This window comes from Peromyscus maniculatus, chromosome 9 (genome assembly GCF_049852395.1).
Source record: "Peromyscus maniculatus bairdii isolate BWxNUB_F1_BW_parent chromosome 9, HU_Pman_BW_mat_3.1, whole genome shotgun sequence".
Lineage (NCBI taxonomy): Eukaryota > Metazoa > Chordata > Mammalia > Rodentia > Cricetidae > Peromyscus > Peromyscus maniculatus.
Genome location: NC_134860.1, coordinates 15629340 through 15648862, shown reverse-complemented (window position 1 = coordinate 15648862; position 19523 = coordinate 15629340). Strand labels below are relative to the sequence as shown.

At 36.2% G+C, this 19523-nt stretch overlaps 1 protein-coding gene across 10 annotated transcripts in view; it reads left to right on the top strand.

The window, feature by feature from the left end:
- The window catches only part of Nrg3 (neuregulin 3), a 1054015-nt gene that overhangs the window by 141354 nt on the left and 893138 nt on the right, over positions 1-19523 (top strand). The window lies entirely within an intron of this gene.

The following is a 19523-nucleotide window of genomic DNA, read 5'->3' as shown; positions in this document are numbered from 1 at the left end:
TATTTTTTCATTGAAATAATGGTGATAATAACTCCAAATTCCTACTCCGTTCTGAAGCTTAAAAAAAAAGACTGTGTTAATAGTAAGTAGTAACTTCTGTTGTAGGATTAGAGAATTTGCCTGCCAAGCTTAATACTATCTCCTTAGAAACATAGATCTTCATATGTGAATACTTTATTATCAGTGTTTCTAGGTGAATAGTTAAAAGGATTCTTTGTGTTCACATACAGTGGCATTTCTAGTCATTTTTATTCCAAGCCTTTTGAAAGTAAAATGCTCTTTACTTCTCTGATTTATATCAGAATATTCCAGAAATGATGCTTTCATGCAAATCCCTGCCTTTTCCTCTCTCATTGTCTGTCTGCTAGCCACATATGCAGGTAAACAGTTCCAAGGCCAGGAGTACTTTGTTTGGCTTCTTTTGTCTCTCCCAAGGCTGTGTGGCAAGTACATGATTTGTTCATTCTTTGAAAAAAGTCTGTTGAATCCTGAGTACTGGGCATCTTGAATAAGTGTTTTGGAAGAGAGAGAAGAGCAATGATATTGCTTAATTATCTCCACTTGCTTTGTGAAAAAATTAAAGAGTATTAAAGAAGAGTCTAGATGAATGAGGACAAGTAATCAGATAGAAAGGTATCATAATAGTCCAAGGAAGCAATTTGACATCTACCTTCAAGAAAAGAACAGGTCATGCTCAAAGACAGGGAAGTAGAAGGAAGATAGGCTGAGTCTGGGTATACGGGCATGTTTTTTCTTAGGAACACTGAAAGGACAGAATTTTTAGTAAAATCATGAATTTTGACATATTAGATTTGAAATTCATAAGATACAAGAGTGAGAATGACAAATGGAAAACAGAATATGTGAACTGTGGTCACTAATAATATTCAGTAGGTAATAAGTGTGGTAGATTTTACAGACCATTTATAATGCCAACCCTAGTTTTGAAGTACTGAAAGTAGTGTCCCCATTAGGAAAGAGGTAAGCTCCAAGATGGAGCTTAGAGGTCCTGTGTGTATGGTAATTGTGTATATAAGAGGGAAGTGTGAAAGGAGAACAAAGAGACTAAGGAGTTGATGGGGATTGAGGAAGATGCCTGGAAACATATGCCTTTGGTTTGACCATGAGAAAATGTGGTGACCACTGTTTAATCCAGAGTCTTTAGGGCTTTTCAAACCCTCCACATGTGGCAACTTTTTGTACTGATTGAATGTTAATGAGGACCACCTAGCACACTGGTTTTCAGAAAAGTACTAAAGTCAGAAAACCTGTTGATATCTCAACTCTAGGACAGTCTAAGTAGCATAACTGAGGCAGAAACAAGCAGGAAAAAGCTTTGCAGCTGCTAGAAAGTATGACGTGAAAAATTGTTTACATCCTATTTCTGAAATCTCAGAGAAGAAAAACAGGGAAATTAGGTGGTCATTGAAGGGCATAGTCAAAAAGAAAACTTTTTCTTTAAATTTATTACTTTCTTTAGGATTAAAGTACAGTCTGTGAATCATTAGTAATTTTAATATTTTGAGTGACCATCATTTAAAACAGTAGAGTAAAATGGAGTCTATGTCAGATGTTAAAGGTAATTTTATTTTTATGTAGTATATTATTATGAAATGGTCACAAATCATTATATACCCATACGCATGCAAGTATATACTGGCTCATGATTCTAAGTAATTGTTTTATGGAGATCAATTCCATGGCCTCACTCATGTTAGGCAAATATTCTATTACAGAACTCTATCTCCAACCTCTAAAATGTATTTTTCAAATTACATTAAAGATCATTTTACATTTATTTTTTATTGATTTATTTGGGGCATGTGTATAACTCCACGCATGTGTAGAGCACCACTTTTGGTAGTCATTTCTTTCTTTGAAAGTCTGGACTCTAGGAATGGAACTCAGGCTTGGCAGCCCTCACCAACTGAAATCGCACTCATTTTGTTTTGTGGATTGCAGTTTAAAAAGTCTGAAGTGGACTCTAATTTCTCTGCTTGTAGAGATAATCTAGTAGAGTGAAATAGACAGGAAAGAGGGAGATGAGATATACAGTCCTGGATCAGAGGTGAAGAAACCCTTTACTCTGTGCACCTGCTTATCGTGTGGCTTCCAGATGGTCAACATCAACCTGTCCCGAGTGAGCAAGGCTCTTATTTCCACAGGTATGGGAGATGGTGTAGATGTAACCAATCGTCTTTTTAAAATAAGAAACACAGAGCCAATGTAAAAGAGAAAGCCGAGAGGTCAGAGCTCAGAGATAAAATCTTACCTCCTGCAGTGCTCCTAACTTCCCCGAGAGAGAGCTACTTCCTGTTTGTCTGTGTTTAAATAGTCTTTCTGTTCTGCCTTCTCATTGGTTGTAAACCCAACCACATGACTGCCTCATCACTGCCTGTAAGTACCGCCCTCCAGGTCTTAAAGGCATATGTCTCCAATACTGGCTGTATCCCTGAACACACAGAAATCTACCTAGCTCTTCTAACCATCACGCTCTTGCTATGGCTCTAATAGCTCTGACCCCATGGCAACTTTATTTATTAACATAAAATTAAAATCGCATTTCAGTACAAATAAAATATCACCATATTTCCCCTTTTCTATTTTAATAAAAGAAAAAAAGGCAAAAGGTTATAACTAACAAAAGAAAAACTATATACAAAAGTACAATAACTATATACAATATATACAAGTAACAAATACCTAAACGATGTCTAGTCCATTTGTATTTGACAAATCAGAGAAAATAATTCCCTTATCTATCCTATTTTAGTAAGTCCAAAATGTATCTAATTCACTTTCTATCCTAATTAATCTTCAACTATAACTAACTAATCTTCAACTCCCTCAGAGACCCAAGAAGGAAATAATATTAGCTAACAAAAATAAAAACAAGAAGTGCACAAAAGCAGCTTCCAAAAATTTTGTGAGTTGACAGAAACAGCCAGCTGCCTGGACAGTCACCTGAGGTTTCTCCACAGTGTTGGGGCATCATCTTCAGCCTATAGGCTTATGGTATCTGACAGACTCATTTGTGAAGTAGGTTGTACACAAGGTCAACAGTTCAACCTCACATTGGGTGAGAGCAGTCCATGTACCAGAAACACCTGAATTCCACTAGTGTCATGTCATGATTCAGGATTTTAAATTCTGGAAATTGTTGATGGTTTTTGAATTCAGCTGCCCATTCTTCTTGGCTGTGTATATATGGCTTCATCTAAGCATCCCCTTCTCCGAGAGTAGTCATTTCTTTCTTTGAAAGTCTGGACTCTAGGAATGGAACTCAGGCTTGGCAGCCCTCACCAACTGAAATCGCACTCATTTTGTTTTGTGGATTGCAGTTTAAAAAGTCTGAAGTGGACTCTAATTTCTCTGCTTGTAGAGATAATCTAGTAGAGTGAAATAGACAGGAAAGAGGGAGATGAGATATACAGTCCTGGATCAGAGGTGAAGAAACCCTTTACTCTGTGCACCTGCTTATCGTGTGGCTTCCAGATGGTCAACATCAACCTGTCCCGAGTGAGCAAGGCTCTTATTTCCACAGGTATGGGAGATGGTCTTGACATCTTCAACAGTACTGACTTGTCACTGTGATGTGGTCTTTGTTATGTCCTCCTCATGCTACACCTGCTTCCAAATTTCTTTGTGGACTTGGCTTTCCTATTGCCACCCCCAGAATGTTTCTGTGTATAAAGATGTGTGTCTATGGAAGTAATTATATGAAAGTGAGATCCTGGAGGTGAGCCTTTGTCCAATATAGTTAGAGTAATGATAAGAAATACAGGACCTGTGCAGACCCAGGATAATCATGAGAACATGGATAACAGAACAGAGAGAACTCATATTTAAAAGACCAAGGCAGCAGCCTGAAATACACTGTCCCCTTCAAACCCTCAGTAGACAACGACCTTGATCTTGGACTTCTGGCCTCTACAACAGTGAAAAAAAAATAAACATAGCTGTTTAATCTACCCAGCCTGTAGCCTGGAATTAAGGCAGCCTAGCAAATAACTAGACCCTCTGACTGTTACTACATACTGAGATGTGGAAGCCCAGCATCATCCATGCCTGTTTACAGATGAGAAAAATGAAGTGAAAAGATAAGAAATCACTTACCCAAGGCCAGGAGTCCAAATAGCTGCTGAGTGCAAAATGAGGTTTCCTAAATCCTCGCCCAGTGCTCTCTCCTTGACAAAAAGCTTGATAATAGTTCTCTGAATCCTGCTGTGCCTACAGTGGTAGGTACAATTCTATGCTGGCCTATGTGTTAGCATCAAAATCTGTATTTCTCTGCAAATACAGATTCTAATATTTTATAAAATAAGATTTAGAACACTGAAAAGCACCAGAAGTCCAAAAATGGTGCAAATTAACCCCATTTAAAATTTAAAATAAAAGAAATCCATTTTTAGGTAGCTTGTTCACTTATACCTGAGTGAGCATTCAGAAGTTCAGGCTCTGTTGCTGATATATTGAAGCTTGACCACTGTGTGATAAAGAGTGAAGCAGATTTTTAAAAGTCTTTGTATGAGCCAAGATATATTGTCAAAATAAACACTAGGTAAGAGGTCAGTAAAGAAATAATTGGGCAGTTGATGTTATTTTAACATTCGATATGGACAACCTAAGTGTTTCATCCTAGTAACACTGTTTTCAATTTTTCCCCAGTCCTTTATGGATCATTTTCTAAAAAATTGTTCTTAGTGTGGGTTTAAGTTTTTAAGTGAAATGTGCTTATAATCAATCAATAAATACTTGGAGATACAGAGTCTGAACTACATCTTTGATTTTCTGAAGATTCCTTGTTTCTTATTTTCTTTAATAAATATTTAGTGTACATTTTAACATTGCATGGCTAAATAAGTCATGATATCTGAAAATGTTCAACTTATCCAAGAGGATATATATATATGTGTGTGAATAATGTTTTAGTATAAGAAGTATATTACTGCATAAAATGTGTTAGTTTTGCAAGGATCCAAACATTAAAGAATGAATTATTAAGTTATATTGTATAGTTGATCTATGTAATCCTACCTATGCCTCCAGTTCATCCTATGTTCTATGATGTATTTGATACCATTTCCCGAGAATATAAAAAAAAATCAATGAAATTTATTGACTTCAACATCTTAGTAAGGATAATGCGATGGCTGAATCTTTTCTCTTATGATCATTGTTCAACAATTACCTCTTAACCCACTGGAAGTGTCTTTGTCTGATTCTGCTTGTAGAAAAACAGTGATCTATGTTTTCCTTTTCACCACACTGAGAACCACTTCTTCATTGTTCCTGTTTATCCAGTAGTCATCTTTCCTCATTGGTTTTTCATTAATTCTTAGATAAATAAATAGATAAAGTGTGGTTATGTTGAAATACACCATTTCTTTGATTTATCTGTCTACTTAAATTTAATACATTGTTGAATTTCCAAAGCTATTCATTTCATCATCCCCCAAGAGATGCTGATCTTTCGCCTACCCAAGCTTTACCTTATTCACCACCTTGTATGTGCAAAATGAAGGATTGGCTTATACTTTTTTATATTTACATTTCTTTTTAAGAGTTGGTTTAACAATTTCAGGAACATGAACATGAGATATTTTAATTTATATATGTCTTGTTTTTAATAGTTTTATTATTTTAATTGAAAAAATGTCCCATGGTTAGGATTGTTTGTGTTATTACATACTGAAGACTTTATATATTTGATTCAGAATACTGAGAAATTAATCTGGTACTGACCTGGAAGTTTCATATTTAGTGGCTAGCTTTCATAGTTCTGGAAGGAGATGTGCAGGCAACTATAGGTATAAAGTTATCATTAGTCTTAACCAGCTATGAACCTGGTGAGATACAATAATGCCTGGCCTGGCAAGATCTGCCTACTGGTGCTATAGTGTCATGGACAATGTAGGAGAAACTACTCATTCTCTGTACTATTCTAAACATTGATCTTCAAAATGAAATCTAACATCAATATATTACATATGTAAAAATATAATTTAGATATTTACAAGTATAGAATCAGCAACTTTAATGAAAAAATGTCATTAATTATAATCAAGAATTTATTGAGTTTTCTTAGAATTTCTGTGTTGGCATTAGGTAAATTTATTCATCTTTATTCTTTTAGTTATCCTTTTAAGACAAGGTCTTGCTGTAGGGTATGGGTATGTAGGCCTTAAACTTAATATGTCACTTTGACTAGCTTCAAATGTTGTCTTCCTGCATCTTCCAATTAAGTGTGGAGACTACAGGTATGTACCACTAGACATGGTTCAATCTTCTAAACCTTATGTGCTGGCTGGTTTACTCTATTCAATGTTTTCAAAGCAACAAAGGGTGGAAGTAACAAAAGTAGCATAGAAATCTGTAGAAAACTCATGATCTGGTTAAAAAATGTTTACTTATGCCCAGTACCTTTTCCCCATTGTAAAATTAAATGGTGCTTGATTCTAATTGGTAACTTAAAGGCTACTGAGATCAATGTCTGTCATAGTGCTCTGCAAAAGAAATGTTAAACTTCTTATTTCTGTTTTCTATCTCTGCTAGTTTAAGTGTCCTATTTTTAGTCATCATACACTATTCTGCAGTTCCATAGATATTTGCTAGTTATACATGTCCTTCCAGGACTCTTAGTTTAGAGCTCTCATGATGAGGTTTTTATTATGGAGTTCCTCAGTAACATGGGAACCAGACATTACACACTTGGATAATTTATATAATACGAAAGCTAGGACACAGAGAAGACTTAATGAAATGGTTCCTAAATGGGTCTTGTGTGTTCAGCCTGGTGATTAGTAAAGGATCAGTAGGTGGAGGATGCATTTAGACTATAGGGAAATGAGAGAAGGGAACAGAAAGTTTCGAGACACTAGTGGAGTGACAGGGATTGGAAAGTAAGAGGGCTGGGGAATGGTTACTAAAATGATGTATTAATGAAGAAGATACTTGGGAATCTGTGAACTTGAAATCTATGTAAAATATATAATAAATGAGAATGGTGAGAAGGGTATGATATGAAAGAATTGCCATGTATTACTGGAAAGCAGAATGTTTAAGTAGGGATGGGCATAGGTAGCAGGAAAATTGAAGACTAGGGGTTGGGTTAAAAAAAAACTAAGTCTATACAAAGAAATGAAGGAGTTTGGTAAGAGGATTCCCACATGATTAAATAATGTTGCTTCCAGAAAACAAAGATTATTAAACAAAAACTTCAGTGTCTGGTACATTCTACCTCCTTACCTATTATTGATAAAGGAGTCCACAGAAGTACCCCAAACTACACAAGTGGTTGCCATTGTTTATTTGCCTATAGTAGCTAGATAATACAACCCTATCACTAAAGATATTTTAGTTGTAGCATGTGGAAAAAAATCTGTCTTGAGCTGACCATGAATATCTCTCCTTGCTGGCTAGTCTTCATAATGCTGAAAAGTGCTGTACAAGCTACTGGGGTGGAAAAGGCCTTGGTAGTCTTATTCACTGGTAGACCCTGCATATTATAATAATGACCTGCCAAGCAAGATGTGCCCACTGGTACAATACTGGCAAGACTGTTTGTGAGATAACCAATGTCTCCCTTGATTGGATTTGAGACTTGCTCCACATTAGGCAATTCTTGCCTGGTACTCTAGCATGCATATAACACATGTCTAGGAAGGTCATGGGCTAGTAGAGAACCTATTGTTTTTGCTTTGCTAATTGTTACTGTTGTCAAACTCCCTTGCAAATATTTATGTTTATATTTATAGATTGTGCTACCCTCAACCTTTGTCAGTGACACTTCTTATTGCAGAGGGTAGTGGTACTGTAGAAACTTATAACTGTTCAAAATCTTGAGAATGAGTGTCAATTAGTGAGGAGCTGTAGATGAGACATATATAACCCCCTGCTTCCCAGGTTCAAATAACATCATGGAGGGAGGGGTTACAGAAAGATGATAAGAATCAGGCAATGGAAACAAATGGAAAAACATGAACTATGAACCAAAGGCTGAGGGGCCCCCAACTGGATCAGGCCCTCTGAATAGGTGAGACAGTTGATTGGCTTGATCTTTTTGGGAGGCATCTAGGCAGTGGTACCAGGTCCTGGGCTCACTGCATGAGATAGCTGTTTGAAACCTGGGACTTATACAGGGACGCTTGGCTCAATCTGGGAGGAGGGGACTGGACCTGCCTGGACTGAATCTATCAGGTTGATCTCAGTCCTTGGGGGTGGCCTTGATCTGGAGGTGGTGGGATAGGGGGGGTGGGCTGGGGGGAAGGGGAGGGGGGCAGGAGGGGAGAACAAGGAAATCTGTGGCTGTTATGTAGAACTGAATAGTCTTGTAAAATAAATAAATAAATAAATAAATAAATAAATAAATAAATAAATAAATAAATAAATAAATAAATAAAAGAATCAGGCAATGGTAAAGACATCTGTGAAAGGCTAGCCTCTGAATATGACATGGCCATTTCACACATTAATCCATATCAGCTGTGTTTACCTGTACAAGATCTTCTTAAAAAAAAGTTATTTCAAAATTCTAGCATAGAAAGGGAAGAGTTCTTACCCCAATGGTGAGTTTGACATTCTCTTAGGTAGGTTTTCTATTTCTGTGAAGAGAAACCTTGACCACAGCAGCCCTTATAAAGGAAAACATTTAATTGGACTCATTCACACTTGAGAGGTTTAGTCCACTATTGTCATGGCTGGAAGCAAGGCAGTATACAGGCAGACATGGTACTAGAGAAGGGGCTAAGAGTTCTTACATCTAAACTCACAGGCAACAGGAAGTGGTCTGTCTCACTCGGCCTGGCTTGAGCACATATGAGACCTAAAAGCCCACCTGTAGATGGGACATATACAACCCCTTCTTCTTAGTCATGGGAGGGGGGTCCAGAAAGAATGTAAGGATTAGATGATGGGAAAGAGAGCTATGAAAGGCTAGCCTCTGAATATGACATGGCTATTACATACATGAACTCACATCAGCTGTGTTTACCTGCATGAAACCTTTATAAGATAAAGAAACTTAAAAATTCTAGTATAGAGATCGAGGGACTCTTGACACCCACACACAACTGAGTAGCTAAATGGTAGTTGATAACTGTTTAGAGGAGAGTCATTTAGCTTTGTTGTAGTTTGTTTGTGGGAGTATGGGCTGGCCATTGGTGGATTGCCCAATTCCCAGTGGATGATCAAATACATGTAAAGAAGGTCAGAAAAAGACATTTATATTTTACCTCAGTGGAAGTTTGACATGAACAAGATTAAGAAAGAAAATGGGGCCCTGAGTAGGCAGAGTGTTGCAATAGGAGAGGTAGATGTAAACAAAGTTGTTTTAAACTGTGTCCATTGAAAAGTTATTTGCAAGAGAAAAACATCATTAGTGAATGTAAAAATAATTTCCTTGGGTCCACTGATGTCATTGGGAGTAATTCAATAATCTCAATCTGCTGAGAGCATTTGAGTAAGTTCAGATGGATGATTTTAATACAGCCTTTCAGCCAGGACCCAAGTCCAAGCATATCAGGGCCTAGACTGCCTAATGAAGAAAAGCAGAGGCCTGTGTGGAAAGCCCCATACACTAAAGCTGTGCAGTTGGCTGCATATTTCCTCTTTAAGTGTGAAGCTGATTTTAAAATTTAACCAAAGTTTCCCTAGATGTCTTACCACTTGCAGTTAATTATGTAGATATATCAAATATGCATTTTCTTTAAAAGCATATTACTGTTTTGTCTTTATCCACCAATGATTCTTGGATAAAAGGTGGTAATAAAATGTTAATGTGTATTTAGTTATATGAGAAAAAGTAATAGAGAAATTTCTGAGGTGTAAAATGAGATACATAATTGCTTCTAAAAACACAAGAAAAGAAAACACAGAACGACAAGCCTACACAAGCAAGCCTTCTTCATCGCCTGTGGCTATCCTGCTGTGTCATCCTGGCTTGAAGAATAGATTCTTCTTTATTCCTTTTCCCTCTGACTGACCTGCAATATTTTCTGCTAAGAACTGAATCAGAGCTTCACTAACACTCTAGCACTAAGTTGTGTCCTCAGGCCTCCTTAGCTGTTCTCAGGTCCTTTGTGGCTCTGGAAGATTGGGCATGTCATGAAGCCCATCTTCCTGAAAGGTTAGCAGAATCTAAAACAATGATTCTGGGAACAAAGAGGATTTAGACCCCATTCTTGTATCTCTCTATTTTGGAGCTTCCTTTACCAAAGACCCCTTTTCGGTGGCATCAGGTGTGATTTCATTTAATTGCACGGTAGGTATAAACTTTAACGCTGAAAGAAATGTGACCAGGGTTGGAGGGTACACAGTGGCTCCCCAAAGAGAGAATGAGCATGCTTTCCTTATAGATCTTGCACAGGACCTTGGAGGAAGCAGCTCTTTCTCCTCTTTCAGAGGACTGTCATACTTTGGGGACCACAATGCTCAGATAAATGTTTTCAAAAGCCCTGTGTTAAATGGTTGGCTTCCAGTATGTGATAGTTCTAGGAAGTGGAAGAAGCTTTAACAGGTGGGGTGTCATTAGAAATCTGGTCAACCTGAAGTTCTTGATCATTTTCTCTTGCTTCTCCACATTGAAGTAAATGCTCTTCCTCTGACACATGTTTCTGCCATGATGTATTTGGCTTCCAAAAACCCAAAGCAATTAGGATAGTCACTTAAGAGACCAAAACAACTAAAATTGTGAGCCTAAGTAAAGCTTTTTTCCTTTTACTTTGATGTACATCAGAAATTTGGTACAGTAACAGAGAAGCTATAATATGTGTGAACTGAGGACAGCAGGTAGTAGGTGAGATTGAACACTTGAGTTCTCCAAGTCCAAGTCATTCTACCCTTGGTTGGTTTACCTAATGGAAAACCAACAATGATTCTATCAATATGATGGCCTCAAGACTCAGTAGAAGCAGACCAAAGCTATTTTACCTCCTGTTTCAAGTCATTGGTCACAATGCTCCTAGGTTTTCCTTTACACATAAAGTAGGCAAAGCTCAAGCTTATTTACTTTTACTGTTAGCAATAGAGATACAAAGGATTTAACTATATGAAATATGAGAAGTGGTAGGTATGTGTGTGGCATCTGCCAATGCTGTGGCACTATTAATGAGAGTAATACTTTTCCAAATTTTACTTGGTCACATGGTGGAGAAATTTCCCATATTATGCATACTGTCTACCAATTGAGATGAAATAATCAGATGTATTTCATAGGTTAAGAAACTTAGTCTTGTTATTGGCCAAGTTCAAAATATGTAATGTCTTCATTAGTGGATGCTCAGACCTTGGAGTTCAGATCCAGAATGTATGATTGTAATCATAGGATTTATTGCCTTAAAGCTCTCCATGCCCTCTTCCAGGCTTAGTGGAAAAACCATTAAAGGCATCCTTGTGAAAAAGCCTTCTGCAGTATATGGTGTGGTTTAGAAATCGTGAGCTATTATATTAGATCCAAGTTGTCGATCATAGCATATATGGCGATTTTATTAATTTATATAGAACCGTCCTTTGGGGACCTTACTCTTGAACATTTCATTCCCCTGCCTAGCAATTTAAATCCTATTCTTTTAGTGGTCTAGCCTACTTATCACGTATTGAAATAAAAGTCGTTAGTATGGAAACTTCCAGAAGTAATCTCACCAATAAAACTTACTGATGTCACCCTTTCTAGCACAGAAAGACATTTATGACAGCAGGAGCTTTTCAGGCAAGCTGAGCCTCCCTCCATCTGAGCAGCCTGCAGGCCTCCCTATCCCATGGCTCGTTTATAACCTTTGCTAGCAAACCACAGAGCTAACAGCAGCTGAGAAACTCAAGTCCCCCATAGGATTTTACATCACCAAAAGAGCAGAGGAACCTCACTTGAGGAACAGAAGGCCCTCGCTCTTACTCTGTAGCCCTATCTAATGACTGAGGTTGGAGACATGATTCGGGATTTCACAGTACAACTTGACTTTCAGAGGGTAGATGTGTGCTTGACTAGTTGGAGTCTCTATTATACAGTTGATACAAGTATACCTAATCAGTCCTCACACCCGGAGATGTACTTACATCAGAATTCCCATACTTGGAAGCTTTTCTGTACTCATCTTAAAGTGATTTAATATCAACTCTTCTTGTCATTGGTAGTTTTCAATTTATTTTTCTACTATGAAATAAGACACTACTGAAATATATCCCCTGTGAAAGTGTGTGCATGGAGGGTGAGGGGTTATCATTTATAGCATTCTTTCCTTACCTTATTTAGTTTTATGTTTATTTCTATTATAATTTCCAACAGTCCATATAATGTTACTGATGAAAGTATTTCCATGATTAAGTTACAGAAATTCGTGTTTGTCTGTAACATTTCTTTGTCCATAAGGCCATAATTTAAGTTTTGGTTGTTTGTTGCTTAAACAAGGGAGTTTTTTATTAATAGTAACTGCTAATATAATTTTTATTATGTGTTGTTTTCATTACCTCTAACATTTGCACTTTGATATACTAGTTATAATAGTTTTTATATGTTTTAATGTATTTTTTGTGTTTACATTATCAGATTTGGTATTAAAAAATCTATTCAATGACTTATTCTTCTAGAGTCCAGTGTATTGTTGTTCTTTCTTTTTGACTATGAACTCAAACAGATGAAATGTTATCTGTTGAAACTGTATTTGCTTTAGGTTAATGGTGTTTACTGTTGGCTCTGTGGCATTTGTGTTTCCAGTATTTGTTTGCTTGGTGGGATCTGGAGAGCTCAGAAAATATATTGAAACTAGCACGTTCTCTGGAACAACTTGTGTTAGGCGGTATGCAACACTCATCACTACTGTAACACTTGAGAAATGACAATTTAGAATTTAAAAATGTGCAAGACCTTTTGTCTCTGGGTAATGTATCATTTACTGTGTAGATCATGTTGTGCCTTTGGATAGTTCTAGGAACATGTATTCTCTACTCACCACTCTATAGGAACCATATCCTACCACTGTAGATGTTACACCGGTGACTTGCCCAATGGTCCTACCCACAGTATGTGGTAAGCTCAGTTATCACTGATGCAGAGCTCAATTTCTAAGAAGCATGATAAAATAGCTAAATAAAAAGGTATTATTTACTGAGTTTTCATGATTCAAGGACTATTCTGAGTATTTTTCATGTATTAACTCACTTAATAATCCATTAATCAACATATTGAGTATCTTGCCTAGTACTAAATATCAAGTAAGAAAGATTTTTGTTGTTTAATTGAAGAATTGGCACGGTTTATTAAAGTGAGGTTTTGGATGATAGATGGCCGTTTTTATAGGGTGGTCTCTATGTCAACCTGAAGAAGCACATGGAACTACCCTGACCAAGCAGGGAAAACCCTGGATTGGTGCAGATGTCACTGTTTGAGCCAAAGCACAGAATGTGGAACCCAGAACTTATGAAGAAGAACCTAGAAACGGGAAGAAAGTGAGTCTATGCTGGGAAGTCCCTTGGGATTGTGTAGTTCTCAACTGGCCAGCAGTAATGGAGTCATGGAATGGAAGAAATTGAGGTCTGGGGGTCTGTGCTGATGAAGAAGCATGTTGGATACTTTCTAAGCCAGACACAGGAAATACAGGGATGTTCCAAATGTATTAAATTTGTCTTTCTCAAGACCACAGAAGTCTTATAATCTGCTTTTGAAAGATTGTAAGTCTGTAGAGGCTGCCAGGTGTGGACAACAATTGCTGTAATTAGCACAGACACAAACTGGAAGAAATGCAACTATAAAATCCCCACTTGGATTCTTCAGAGAAAACAAAATCCAACATGATAGTTGATTAATGTGTCACCAGATAAGTCTGCCACCAGATTATGAATGCAAAGCTGTAAAATGGGTCATGTATTTTAAAAGAATTTACCACACAATTTGAGAATACTAGCTTTCTGAACAAACAAAACTTCTGGGAAGAATTCTTTTTACACTTTCTTAACTATAGGGCATTAAATACATAATTGAGTTTCACTGAAACTCAATTTTTTGTATCTGTGCAAAGGATAATATGCATTTTATGGAGAGATAAAAGGTTAAAAAGGTTAAACAGCAACCCTGGTGAGGTGATTATCATGGAATCTGGGGCTTCATGATCATGTATCATTAGTATCTTCATTGTAACTTGTGCTTTCTATGGACATATGTATGTGTGTTCTTGATGCAGATAAATCACTATTTTTGATGAAAATAAGAGTTGTGAGGATTTAAACCTTTTTTTTTCAGAGCTGAGGACCCAACCCAGGGCCTTGCCCTTGCTAGGCAAGCACTCTACCACTAAGCTAAATCCCCAATCCCACTGAGCTAAATCCCCAACCCCGACTTGGAACCTTTTATTCAAAGATATTATACTTGTCAGTAACATCATTACATAAATTTAATTTTTCATTTACAATGTACATACTAAGTTCATAACATACGTGTCAAATGTGTTCTGAGATGACTTGCAGATCAGTATGAAGAAGAACAATGGTGAACATAGTTAATGCACTAAATATATCATGATTATGTGTAAATATTATGTAAGTACCAAGTAAGTACATTCTCTAAATATTGGGCTGAATGATTGGCTATTAGGTAAAGTTGTCTGGAAAGTAACATTTTAGTTAAGTCTCCAAGAATATGTAAGAGTCCACATAAAAAATAAGAGACTAACAAGGTTGTAGGGAAAGCCCATTCTCCCTGCCAGAAACTTGAACATAAAAAGAACACGATAGATACTAGAGAATGTTAACTGTGTAGTGTATAAGGCAAGAGAGAAGGGCTAGAAACTCAAGCCAGACTAGGAAGTGGTTTACTTCACTTAGAGTCATTGATTTATAATGTAAGCTCAGGACAGTCTCAATATTTTGAATCGGAAAGTTAAGAGAACAAAACTGGAGGGGGCCTTTTTATATTATAACTGAAAATGATGATAATGAAAAATGGGCATAGGTGTAGGAAGTAAGTGGTGGGAAATATGGATGGGAAGTTTACAGAATGTACCAGTGGTTCAGCTGTGAAGGAAAATGGGAAGTTGTAGACGATTTGTTACAAATCTATCTTTGATGAAGTAACGGAATCTCTCAGTTTGTAGGATATATATATTTCACCATGGGAAAATGATGCTTATTAATTTTTATATATGAGCATGTTTTCTAAAATAAAAATATATAATTTAGAGCCATAGTTTATTTTCATTAGAATCCATTTTTTTGTGTGTGTGGGAAAGTGTAAATTACAATTTTTGCTTTACTAAATTATTAATATATGACATACAATTACTTTGACAAGCCAAACAGGATGTTTTTAGGTTATTTGTAATTTACCAATCTACTTTCCATTCTATTAATGCCTCCTGAGTATGAAGGTGGTACCAGATGTGGTGTTGATTGATGCCTTTCTCATGCATCATATATTTTTGGTTTATAATTATTTATAAAAGGAATTCTTCATTTGTTTCCTGAGAAGGATTGTGAGGTGGTGAAGTAGCTATGATCACTATAAAACCCATGCAAAATATTCTTAAACGAGACTTCTATTACATTTTCAAAGGCTGTAATGACCCTTAACCTGTTAAGATTGATGACCTTCAAAGCTTAGCCTTTGAGAACTTAACTGACTTTCTTGAGTTCCCAAAATATAAATTAGGATTTGAAGTGTTTGCCATTGCTTCAGGTGCCTACAGTGCCTTTTTCATTCTTTTGTCCCGTTTCTATCTCCAGGAGGTAGATATGTGTGCCAGTCTATGATTGTTAGCCCTCTATCATAGGACTGAGGACAGACAGTGCTGTCCAAATGACCATCTCTTGCAGTGGGGAGCTTGGAGCTTCATGGGAAAGAGCCTCTGTGGTTAACCATTACCATCTAAGCCTTATGGTAAGGCAAATGTAATCAATTTAAACCTGCAGCAGAGATACAGCAGGCTGGTGAATTTGGATCGGAGGGCTATAGGTACTCGATGGATTTTTAATCCCTCTTTTATATATGTTCCCAAGATGCTGGGTTTAGAATTCAGCAAAGTGCAAAGAGAAGTCTGGAGGATGAAAAGGAAATCTAAATGGGCAAAAGGAGATTTTTTTCTCATATATCACACAATCTAATTTTTAATGAGGAAATTATGTGATTTGCTCATGGGCCGTTTCCACCTTTCAAACTTAGAAGTTAACAGAAGGTTGATGTAATTTTTAGCAATAATTAGATTTAGGGTTTATGGCCCTGGGTCCACAGAGCTCCTATCACAATGCCTCTTAATAGTCAGCCCTGATCTACTAGAACTATGTCAAGCCCAATATAACTCAGAGATAATGAAGAATTCTTGAACTCTTTGGAATTCCTCAAGAGTTTTGCTACTCTGATTGCTGAACATTTAAACAATAATTTGTTGCTGAACCAGGTAGTGAGAAAACAACTTTGCATCAATCTAATGAAATTGTTTGTTGCAACTTGGATTTCTGAGTCTCTGTGTGTATTTAGGACTGTCTTCATTATTTGGAGGAATATTTTCAGATAATTTGTCTGGTCAGCCTGGCCCCTGACACTGCATCTGTTTCTATTTTCTCCCAAATTCTAAGTTTTTGTAGAAACAGAGAAGGTTTGCAATAGGGTATTGTTTTTCTAAAGTCTTGGGAAATCCTCATAAGATTTTCTGGAAGTCAGTGTAAATTTCTTAGTGGATGCCAGTGATTGTTGAATATTTGTTTTGTGTAATGCAGTAGGCTACTTTCAATAAGGGAATTAGATATGTAATATGGTTCCCATTTTTCAAGGCCAAGGCATAATAAGATCTATGCAAGTCACCAACTAATTAGCATAAGCAGGAAGGTACACGGAGAGTTTACAGCAGAGAACATTAGATGAACAGATATAACCACTCTCTTGGAGAGAATGATATAAGGCTGTATATCTCACATGCCTTAATAACCCTTGTTGTTATAACCCTAGTTTCTCCTAGTTGTGAGAACTTTCCCTTTTTTCTATGTTCATTCAAAGAACTAGTACTATTGCATGTTAAGAGAATAATTTGATATTCAATGCTTTCAGCCAAGCATGAAAGGCATTGTTTGTTGCAAGATATAGTTCACTATTTGTGGCCTTTCTTTATCATTGCCAAACTTTTCTATATGCATTCTTTATAAAGGTTCCCATTACAGATCAACATTGAGTATGAACTTTTGCAGAAGAAGGTTATAAAATAGACTGTTCTATGTATCTGCATTGTCAAATGTGTGAATTATCAGTCACTGTGGTCATTAACTGTTTGAAATTAAATTGAAAGAAGCCATAAATATTAAATTACCCCAAGTTATAACTATGTTCTACTAAAGATAAGAAAATTTAATTTTTTTCATATGGAATATAGATTGAGATATTGAAACCTTTATATATTGAGTTAAATAGACTCTGTTTTAATGACCTATTCTACCTCTTCTTTGAGTATGACTTACAGAAAAAATTAAAGTTGCTTATGTGACTCTTACCAAGCTTTTTTGGGAGTGCTATTTTGGATAGTGCTTCTAGAATGATTTTTAAAAAGTTATGCCGAAGCAAGATATTAAGGTTATAACACTGGATTCCAGAATAGAGACCGAATGCCAGGCTGAGTTTGGGTGCTTCCAGCTAGGGTTGTTTTCTGTTCTTCCCTTGACTGTGGCTTCCATTCTGGACTGTGTGAAAAAAGTTCAAAAATGGATGAGACAGCAGCCTTGCTCCATATTAAATTCAGTTTCTTCAGGGGTGCAACATCAAATCTTATTAGGAACCCTTGCAATGTCTTCCCAAGTCCCATCAGACAAAACAGTCCTCCTCATTCCAATTCTTAATTTAGTTAAGAGAGGTTACATTTGTAATTACTGTAATTTAGAGCTTTCATGAGTTGCCCTAGGCTGGAGCAAGCATCATTCAATCTGTGTTCTGCTAAGTGAAGCAACTGAACATGTTGTGATTTATGAGGATCTGACAAAGATGTTTTGCAAGGAAATTTCCAGCACAATGAAGCAATTCAAGGGATATCTGAAAAATCAGTCACTTTTGGTCTCTTTTAGTCTTAGTAGTTAAACCAAACCATTTCAAACAACTAAACTCAATATGATCTTGTTTTTTTTCTTATTTTGAAATGAATATTGGATATTTCTAACTTAAATACATATAAGTTAACATTTAACAGTTAAGTTTAATTTTTTACATTAGAATTAATAGTAATTGTTCATTGCCAAAAAAGAAAATAACAAATAAAACACAAAATATAAGAATTGCTATAGCCCCATCTGTTATTTTTCCCATGAACATGTTTGTGAATATGACACTGATTATGCACTACACAATATATTAAAATCTTTTAACTACTGTCCTATCCTGGTAATGATAGCCAACAGAATATTCTATACTTATAAGTTATTGCTATATTTACCTTTGCATATGATGATGATGATTCTTTTAGGGTTTACTTAGTATAGAAATGCTGATCAAAGGCCATGAACATTTTATGTTTTTTTCATATTTTTTGAAAAATTTCAGAAAAGTTACATTTTTTGTTATTTCTTTTTATCATGGTAAAGTTTGCTGTTCTCTGCAGTTTTAGATGATCTAAAAAGTGAAGATTTTAAATCTTGTTTAGTTGAGGCAACAATTAGTATTTTCTATTTGTAACAATTTATATTTCTTATGTTAGTAGAAATGTAAGAACTGTTTTCATAGCATATTACCAGTTTATAATCCTTTCTTGTAGATAACTCCTTCTTAGATTCTTTTTATTTGTGGTAGGTTTTCTCTAAGATAGGTTTGGCTCATATAGCACACTTGGAACATTCCTTTGTTTGGGTTTCAAATCTTGCTTTATTTTAGATGCCAGCATTTGATAATTTTATATAGCGGTGACTACAATACTTGACGAACAAAACTTGAAGGATTTGTTCTGAGTCACAGTTGAGGAGTATTTCAGTCCATCAAGGCAGGCTTATTGGAGCAGTAACAGCTGCTCACCTCACAGCAGTCCAAGCAAGAGTAGAGACCACATTGGGATCTTCCATTTTCCACTCCTAGTAACCTGCTTTTGCCAGCTGTGTTCTCATCCCCAAAAGACCTCACAGACTTCCGGGCTAGTGCCACCACCTGAGTTTGTTACAGAAAACAATAGAACATATTTGCCTGTTTGTGGAAGAAATCCCTGTTGCTATTGAGTTAAAAGGTGGAATTTATTTGAATTATTTCTTGACTTTTCATTTTTAAGTTTGTTTGCTTATTTTAATTGGGATATTTCTCTACTCCAGGTAGCTGTCTCTTATTCCATGTCTGTTCATTTGCTAGGCAGGAAAATAATGTTCTCACAAGAGTAAGTAGGCAACATGAGACTCATTTGTAAATATCAACCAACTTAATGAGTGCCCTTTTGAGGCTATTTAGTGCTATGATACTTGAGGGAATTTATAAGTCTTAGCAGTAAAAAATAACTCAATGCTATTGTATACATATTCTAGGATTTTAAATAGAACTATGATTTTTAAATTTAAGTGAGATATAAAATAAAGGATATTATTATTGA